The sequence below is a fragment of the Thamnophis sirtalis genome, unplaced genomic scaffold, assembly GCF_051295495.1.
Source record: "Thamnophis sirtalis isolate CommonGarterSnake01/CBP01778 unplaced genomic scaffold, rThaSir2_p1.2 scaffold_4, whole genome shotgun sequence".
Taxonomy (NCBI): Eukaryota; Metazoa; Chordata; class Lepidosauria; order Squamata; family Natricidae; genus Thamnophis; species Thamnophis sirtalis.
This window is the reverse complement of record NW_028261384.1, coordinates 94,411,787-94,422,062: the sequence shown is the minus strand read 5'-3', so window position 1 is coordinate 94,422,062 and position 10,276 is coordinate 94,411,787.

The window sequence follows — 10,276 nt, the reverse complement described above, 5'->3', positions numbered from 1 at the left end:
CCTATTTCAAAATACAAAAGAGTTACTGATACAAAACAGTTTCAATAAATAAGTAAATAAAGCTATAAGGTAAAAGTTATATTTACTTGTATACCAGCATTTAGGGATGTGTGCATATATTGTGTTTGCATAAAGAGAATAATTTGTTTTTTTATCTTTTAGTTTTTACCTAATTTTTACCTAATTATTTTTTTACCTTTCCATAAGAATCATGAATTAAAATTGCCCTAATCAAGTTTTTAAAAATTCACTATGTAACCCTATGTTTAATAACCGATATTACTGAATTAATGAAGACTAATTTCTGTATAAGATATGACTGCAATATAAAACAAAAACATAATTTTAATCAAAAGCATCTAAAAGGGAACACGTGTAAGTCAAAATGTAGTTATTTAAGTTTATCATATTATGTGTTCACTGTTTTTAAACTACGAATTAAGCTGTGGATATTTATGAGTTATTCAACAATACTATGGTTTTGTGGAAATTGTAGAATGACTATAAGTATTGCTTATGTTTACAGTAAATTTCATGCACTGTGAATTAAACTTGAATTCTCTTTCTGGGAAACAGGTGCTATGTACTGTAGGAAGTTAGCACCCATCCCTCTCCTAGAAGAATAAAATATTCTAGGAAATATTAAGAAGGCAGAATATTATATTTCCCTGGATCAGAAATGGAGTGTTCTTAGGCAGGAAACAGACTCACTCTTAATAGCCCCATTTTCTTAATGGGCCATTAAGATGCCCAAGGCAGTCTATTCTACATAATAAAGAGTTCTCTCCTTCAACTCCAGAGTAATGGGATTAAGGCTAGTGTTAGCCCTTCACCACTCAACACATGGCACCTGGAAATTCAAACTTGGACTCAAAACAAAGCCTAGAGTTGCCCCTGTATGGCCCCATGGGAGTCTGACAACCAATCAGAATACAGGAAACAGAGGAATAGGAAACAGAGAGTATAAAGTCTGGAACTTTCAGCCCTTCTTTCTCTTTCTTGTTCTTCACCCAACATTGAAACACGTGATCACCTTTTCTGTTCAGGACTCAAGCCATGTGGTCCTGTCCACTAGTAAACCATCTTTCCAAGCAGCCTCCATGTCTCTAGTGTCTTTTCCCCCACTTGGAACTGAACCCAAAAGGACATTTCTTCCAACAGTACTTTAACAATAAAAATGAAACATAATGTTTATTTCCTGCTTTCCACTCAACGGTCAACTGAAATTATGTTTCTAGAATATAATGATCTCCTCAGATGTGGCGTGGGATGAATGGTGGGAAAATCTTTTCTGCAATGCCCCTCCTTTTTGGAAATGAAGTTGCTCCAGAAAGCATAATCAAAACATCAGAGAGGCCCACTTACAGGCTTCATGGCTGCTGTTTGGCCTCAGGCAAATGCCCTTCTCTTTCGCTAGGCTGTTAAAAAATTACCTCCGGCCTCTTACATGCACTTGCATACCTTACTTGGATTGAATGCCTCTAGAGGAATATAATGCTTTTTAAGAACACCTACAATACCTGTTTGAAATGTCCCTGATGACTAATCAGCAGAATGTGCAAAAGAGTTTTAGCACGTAGGTAAAGGGAGAAAGTTATAAAGGAAGTGAGCCCAATAAATCACAAGAACTATATTCTGCCATGCCCAGTGAAATAAACAGGAGGGTGCAGCTGCAGCATCATTGCTGGAGAGAGGCCTGTTCAACTTCTGGATATGAACAGCTCATAAGGGTCTGCATGGAGTGATGACAAAACATGTTTTGTCATTGCAAACTCCATGACTTCTTGCATACTTGGCTGAGACAGAGGGATATAAGTACATTAGAGCACAATTTGCACAAAGTCACTACAAAAGTTGACATTCACTGCAAGTAGCAATGCAACAGTTGGATTACTGTATGGGTTTGCTATTTTATTTATTTATTAATTTTTTAAATTAACAAAAAAGAAAAGCACTGTGGGAAGTTATCATCCAACCCTCTCCCAGAAAAATGAAATATCCTAGGAAATATTGAAAAGGCAGAATATTTCTCTGGATGTGAGGAGAAAGAAACATGTTTTAAGAGACAGAAAAGTTGCCTGTAGCTTCCTTTCCATCCCCACTTTGTCAATGGGCCATTGAGAATGCCAGGCTAGTTACTTTGCATAATAAAGACTTCTCCACTGCAGCCCCAGGGGGGATGGGAGTAAAGGCATGATAATGTTGGAACTTTACTCTACTGATCACAAGGCATCTGAGAACTCATCACAGCCTAGAGAGTAGCCCCTGCATGGCCCCATGGGAGTCTGACAACCAATCAGAATGCATTTCTTACACAGGAACAGGAAACAGAGAGGTGGGACTAAACAGGGTATAAAAAGCCTAGCAAGCCCCTTCCTCAGCCCTTCTCTGTCTCCATGTCTCCAGTGTCTTCTTCCCCACTTGGAGCTGAACCCAGAAGGACATTTCTTTCAACAGCACAAAAATAGTTATAATGTAAACACAAAAAATATACATAAACAGTGCATAAAATGAAAATGTATAACCAAAAAAAGCAAAGTATATTTCACTGTAGCAATCAAGTTACAATTACATACACAATATTATATAAATACACAAATTTCTAATGCATTTATTTAACTATCATTCGGCATTTTTGATCTACTGTATTTTGTATAAATGAGTTCCATCTTTCATTTTATTCATCTATACAAAATCTAGGTCTATGTGCAGTACACTCCTAGTTGGCAAGTGTAATTAGTTCTTCAGTCCATTGAGTGAACTAGGGTATATATTTATCTTTCCAATGTTGTGGTAGCCGTTTTTAGCCAAAGAAAGAGCACAGAGCACATTGTTCGTTGTCAAATTCCGTGTAACAAAATGCTGTTTTGACCATTCTTTTCTATATAAACATAAATTCTAATTATTTTTTGTTGTATAAATTGTAATCTGACGTCTACTGGCACTCTTGCTGTAGAAGACATTCTCCCACTGTTTAGGCAATATAGGAAGCTCATATTTTATTTCACCCATTTCTTAGCTTCTGTATATCAAATTGATTTATTAATAACAAAATCTGTAAAACTGATTTTTTTTTAGTTTTAAAGTATTTAACCAGTTATTCTGGGATCTCAGAAGCTGAAATGCTGCTGGTCAAACAATGTTGTTAACAATTGTTGTAAATATTACGATTGGGTTACATCTGCCATATTAATATGGCTAAAATTCATCTTTATCATCTATCATTTGTCCAAAGAGATAAATTTTGCTTACCTCCAATGTTTCCTTTTCATCATCATCTTCCCAATTTTTAAAAGTTCAGTTTCCCCATAAGTCAAATAAGCATGGAAAAAAGTGTTAAATCTTTTTTTATTGACATTACATTCCGTAGCTTTCTAAGTGACTTGTTTCCATAGTTCTAGTGTACCTAGACTTTAGAAATAAGATTTAGAAATAACCCAAATAATGTCATCTGCAAATAAAAATAGTTCATTATATGATCAACTGAATACCATGAGTTTCTTTTGGAGGCTGAGTTCCAGCTGAGACATAGACAATGGCTTTGGGAGATCATTTTTTCCATCTAGACTTGCTCGGTTTGAATGATTTTTAGTTCTGTTCTCAATGGTTGCACTGAGTGCTTTCAGAAGCCCACCAATTTCATTCCACCAGAAAAGAATTTTTTTAGTTAAACAAAGTGTGCTAAATGAAGTGTATTTTTAATGTAATTTAATTTACAGTTAATCTTCTGGTTACAACCATAACTGAGCCCCACAATGATGGTTGTAAGTCAATGATGGGTTCCGGATCCCGGTGCTACCGGTTCGGTGCAACGGGGCCCATCGGCCATCACATTAATGCGTGCAGTTCGCATGTGCGCGTGCACAGCACGTGCATGCATCCTTATCTTCTGCAATGCTCCACAACACCTCTGCAACGCCTCTGCAACCCTCCAGTTGCTCGGCAAAGCGTCATGCAGGTGCCATATGCTGCATGCACGTGTGCAAATGGCCTGTTTCCTTCAAGTACAGATAAGGAATGAGGGCGGGTGATGGGCCCTCCAGAGCACCAGAACGGTACCCGGTGCTCCCGGCAGACACCGGTACACCCATACCAGGGCATACCACTGGCAACCCACCACTATTACAAGTCATGACAGTAACTGTAAGGCAGGTCGCTATGTAACTAGACCCAATTTTATAATCTTTCTTGGGGAGATCATTAAGTGAGTGTGGCAGTTGATAATTGAACCTACTGTTTGCTATGGGAGAGTTTTTGCTGGAAAGGAGAAGTTAAATTCTGGTTTCCAGTAAAACCATTGGAAATTGTGATCAAATGACTGTAGAGTGCTGTAAAGTGCTATCAATGCAATCTGGTTGCCAATATCCAAAATGCAGTGAGGGGCAATGTCAGATCTTCAAAACCAGGTGGTAAGCATTTTTTTGCAGGTCTGTCATAACTTCGATGAAGTCTATATGTACAAGTTTTAAAGCAGGAAAGCTGGAGAGTTACTAGAGTGTATTTGCTTTTAAAATGATCTTACGTTATTTAAATTATATTTTACTGTGATGTTGAATATAAACAAGTGAGTTATTTCAAACAGTAATAATAACAATAATACAAGTTTGTTTCATGGCCAAACTGCTGCTTATTCCAATGAAACGTGCCCCAGGAAAATAATCAAAAGAATGGAAAACTGGAATTGAGATTTATCAAAAGTAGCAGCATCCTACACAGTTAAAGGGCATAGATCCTCTGCTGCTGTAGTCTCAGACATCCAAGACAACTGCCTCATGCTATTGAACAATACAAAGGGATCTTATTAATTTTTCCATTGAAACCAGAGCAATTACCCTAGATTAGCACTAATGGATATATGGTAGGATGCAAAACTCTGCCCACTAAAGTAAAGCAGAATTGGACGTTTCTGGCTTTCTGGCTCTCTTTGCTGCCATCTAGTGGTCATCTCAATTTCTGTAGTTTAAATCTTGCAGTTTTCGTCTGTTTACCTGTGTAACTTTTTAAACTCAGTGCTTCCTATCGAGTATTGATAGGGAACCTGAACAGCTGCTTATAGTTATTTTTGTAATTTTCAAAACATAGAATCTCACAGTATGTTTACTGTTCCTATTTGGGGTGTGATACATGCAATTCCAAGGCTACAAGATCAGGAATTCTTCAATTTTACTCTCAGAGGTTTCTTTTTAAAATTTTCTTGCTATTTTCAATCACTTTGAATTATTATTTTATAGGATGGACCTCAGATGTTATTGAAATGCAGTCCCCAATATATCTCCTCAATGGCCTGGCTGACTGCAGGCTGCTGGGAGATGTACATGATTTCATTATTTCGAAGCAAAATGTTTCCCATAGATTTTAGAGTTCCATAGCACAATGTGAAAAGCAACATTATGAATTTAAGCCCCAAATGTGTTTTCCTGAGCAATGGGCATTTTAGCAGCACAAAAACAATGTACAAATTCATTCCTTAAAGGTAAAGGTGAAGATAAAGGTTCCCCTTGCACATGCATGCTAGTCGTTCCCAACTCTAGAGGGCAATGCTCATCTCCGTTTCAAAGCTGAAGAGTCAGTGCTGTCCAAAGACATCTCCATGGTTATGTAGCCAGCATGACTAAATGCCGAAGGGACGCAAAACGCTGTTACTTTCCCCCCAAAGGTGGTTCCTATTTTTCTACTTGCATTTTTACATGCTTTCGAATTGTTGGGTTGGCAGAAGCTGGGACAAGTAATGGGAGCTCACTCCGTTACACAGCACTAGGGAGTTGAACCGCTGAACTGCCGACCTTTCTGATCAACAAGCTCAGTGTCTTAGCCACTGAGCCACCATGTTCCTATTCATTCCTTGGTACCCCATAAATCATCATAAAACAGGGTCATGTGATTGCAAGAAGCCGCAAATGGCTGTATATGTGATCCAGCTGCCAAGGGCTCAAAGTGATATCATGTGACTGGGGGTGGAATTTCAAATCCAGGTCATAAGTACCCCACAAGTAGATTCTTCAGAACTTTGGTTGCTAAGCAACCAGTTGTAATTTGAGGATTGACAAAAGAGGCTTGTTAAAATCTTGAGGTTTGTGAGAAGGGACAAAGAAAAAATGAAAAGAAATCAAGCTCTATATTATTTGAAGGGATTAAAGATCAAAATGGTTAGAAATAAAAGGGATATAAAATTGTTTATTTGATCAAATTTAAAGTAGATATGTTATTTCTCGTGACCCCATTGGGACTGAAATGATAAAGCTTTACGGATTTGTTTAGTGATAAGAGATGGTATATAGGAACAAGAGGTCATTTGTTGTATTATAAGAGAAGGGGATAAGTTACTAAAATCATTTATAGTTGCTGAGCTGAATTTCTTTATATATTTCTTTTCTATTTTGTTTTACTCTTATTTGTTTTTATCTCCCTTTTCTGAACATTTTATTTTTTCAACTTTATTAGTTTTTACTATCGTAATTCTCTGAAATAAAATTACTATTAAATCATCATTTTTATTATATTAAAATTGCTAACTCTGCACTGTTAATCTAAAGATACTTGTTAATTTCCCCCATTTTGCAAATATGTCTTTTTAAAAGTCCAGTTATTTTCCTCAGCTAAAGACCAGCCTGCCAACTGAGTGCTCCATTGTGCAAGTTATCTTTGTTCCAATTTCCCTCTTATCTTTAAAACTCTCCTCAAAGTGCCTTCTAAAAAAAAATCTCCCAGAGAATCTGACCACTGCAGGTACTGTCAGAAAGTCATGACCGATGTCTAACTTACACAATTTGGCAGGCTACATTGTTTCCTGTGCCTCCTTAGAGCCTTTGGCATCTTCTGCCACTTGCAATGATTAGGACTTCTGTTGCACCATAGTTCCCTTTCAGATAGGACAAGCCAGGCGGTGGGAGGTGGGAGAGGGCTTTGGAGGAGGGGAGGAGGGGGCTGTTGGCTTGAGAGCCTGAAGCCTGTGAGGAAATTCTTGGAACAAGGAGAAATTGCTAGAGAATGGGCTCTTTCAAGACCTCTATCAAATCCTGCAGGCAGTGAAATGAAGGCGGGGCAATTCTTTTGTTAGTGTTAACTTTTCCTTTAACTGTACTTTTCAAGACCTGCAGCTGTTTGCAAAATCAAAGTTTACTATCTTGAAAACGACAAGAAATCTGCCTTAAAAGATCAATAGGTTGCACAGCAGTTACCATGTTTCCTATCAATATTTGACCATTGAAAATGAAAGGATTTTGAGAAGGATCTTTTTAAAAGACTGCCTCATAATTGGCTACCATAGACATGAATTTTGCTTCTATACAGAAATCACTTCATATCACTGCCACGTCAACAAGGCTATCACGCAACCTGAGTTTAGACTACAGCAATTAACCGCCAAGCCCTAGGTGGAGGCAGACATGCATAAAGATAAGGTTTCCTTCAAAGTGAACAAAACATGGGTGATTTCATAGCCAATGTCCATGGTTTCTTGGCAGCAGTACAGAAATGATATGCCTTTGTTTCCTTCCAGAATGTTTTTTTTTTCAGTCAGATTGTTCTGGTATTCTCCGAAGTTCTAAACTTGAGGCTGCACAGGATGAGCTGTAAAACAGCAAGAGGATGGCAGAATTTTTCACCTGAGATGTGGAAAAAGCTAAAAAAGCCAAAGATGGATGGTGTACCTCAACAAGTTATTGGGAAATGGGAGAAGCAGAGATTTGCAAAATGCCAGATAGTATGGAAAGCATAATGAGGAAGAAAAGTTATCAAACCACACACCCCCAAACCCCACCCCCACACACAAGACCATCCAATGCAGATTAGCAGCAGTAGTTTTAAAACTTAAAAGTATTTAATTCAATTTATAATAAACATATGGAATTTATTTATAAAATATGTGAACAGCATCTAAAACAGTGTTTCTCAACCTTGGCAACTTGAAGATGTCCGGATTTCAACTCCCAGAATGTCCGGACACAACTCCCAGAGTTGGGAGTTCAACTGGGAGTTGAAGTCCGGACATCTTCAAGTTGCCAAGGTTGAGAAACACTGATCTAAAAAGTACACATTAGCAAATATGTAAGTGTGCTAATAATATCCATAGTTAATATCCATAATATTTATGCAGAAAAAGTTGAAAAACAAGATTTCTGAGTTCTGAGATGCCATGTGGCGAGTTGGGTAAAAGGCCAATATTATCATGCCTTAATCCCATCCCCCTGGAGCTGAAGGGGAGAATTCTTTATTATGTAAAGTGGACTAGCTCAGGCTTTAATAGCTCATTGACAAAGGGGGATGGGCAGGAAGCTGCAGGAAGCTATTCTGTCTTTTAAAACAGGTTTCTTCCTTTTCACATTCAGAGAAATATTCTGCCTTTTCAATATTCCCTAGGATATTTCATTTTTTCTGGGAGAGAGGCTGGGTGATAACTTCCTACAATACCTTGGGACTTGGCCGCTAACTTCCACCTAAAAGAGAATCAGGTCCATTTAAGAAAATATACAGTTAGTCTCGGACTCAAATTTTCCATTTCTAACAAGGTGGTTAAGTGAGTTTTCCCTGTTTTAGGACCTCAGGAAAGTGCCTCAGGAGTACCAACTGATTACATTATTTAATCAAAGGAATTTGGCGCATGCTAACCCTGTAAGATCTAAATCGGGTTCCCAAACTTTGGGTTGCGGCCCAGAACCGGGCTGCAGAAATGCTGGGTAAGCATGCACACACCTGCAGCTTCACTTGTGCACACAACAGGGGGCACACATGCTCACCTGCCACTCGCACAGAACCAGGTCTCTCCCCCCACCACTGCCTTTTTACAAAGCTGGAAAGGTTAGAGATCTAAGTGGTTGGGCATATATTATGGGAAATAAAAGATCCTTCAGGCCCTATTCCATGATAGTCAACATGCTACAACTAATTAGTTTAGTTTCTGCAATAATGCTGTGATGGGCAGGTACTTTTCTTACTGTTGTGAAGTGCTAAACTATTTCCCTCATTTGGCAGGCCTGTAGTGCTAGTACCAGATCCAGATCTAAGAGCCAAGGTGGCGCAGTGGTTAAATGCAGCACTGCAGGCTACTGCTAGATCAGCAGTTCAAATCTCACCGGCTCAGGGTTGACTCAGCCTTCCATCCTTCCGAGGTGGGTAAAATGAGGACCCAGATTGTTGGGGGCAATATGCTGACTCTCTGTAAACCGCTTAGAGAGGCCTGAAAGGCCTATGAAGCGGTATATAAGTCTACTGCTATTGCTATTGCTATCTACGAGACAACAAGGCCATGGGAGCGGTGAGTGCTGCCATGTGTGCACTGGACCTGTGCCCCTCCTGGCTGGTCGCGAACAGCAAGGAGGTGACATGGGCCTGGATCCAGGCGATGGTGAATGCCTCTCTTTGGGAGGGCTTCTTTCCTCCGGCATTGAAGACAGCGGTGGTGTGACCCCTCCTGAAGAAGCCATCTCTGGATCCAGCCATTTTGAACAACTACCGTCCAGTCTCCAACCTCCCCTTTGTTGGGAAGGTTGTTGAGAAAGTGGTAGCCTTTCAGCTCCGACGGTCCTTGGATGAAGCTGATTATCTGGATCCCTTTCAGTCTGGATTCAGGCCTGGCTTCAGCGCGGAAACTGCTTTGGTCGCACTGACCGATGATCTCTGGAGAGCCAGGGATGGAGGTCATCCCTCCATCCTAGTGCTTCTTGACCTCCCAGCGGCCTTCGATACCATCGACCATGGTATCCTTCTGCAATGGTTGCGAGAGGTGGGGGTGGGAGGCACCGTTTTTCGGTGGTTCTCCTCCTACCTCTCGGACAGGTCGCAGTTGGTGTTGGTCGGGGGGCAGAGGTCGACCTCTAGGCCCCTGAAATATGGGGTCCCACAGGGTTCATTCCTGTCCCCCCTCTTGTTTAACATCTACATGAAGCCATTGGGTGAGATCATTCGGCGGCACAGGATAAAATACCATCAGTACGTGGACGACACCCAGTTGTATTTGTCCGCCCTGTGCCAACTCAGTGAAGCGGTTGATGTGATGTGCCAGTGCCTGGAGGCTGTCAGGGTCTGTAGGGGGGTTAACAAGCTTGCGCTCAATCCAGACAAGACCGAGTGGCTGTTGTGTTTCCCTCCCAAAAATTTGGCTAGTACTCCATCACTCAGGCTGGGGGGTGAAATTTTACGCCCCTCAGGGTTCGCAATTTGGGAGTCCTCTTGGACCCACAGCTGACCTTAGAACATCATTTGTTGGCTGTGACCAGGGGGGGCATTTGCCCAGGTTCGCCTGGTGCACCAATTGCATCCCTACCTGAACCGGGAGGCA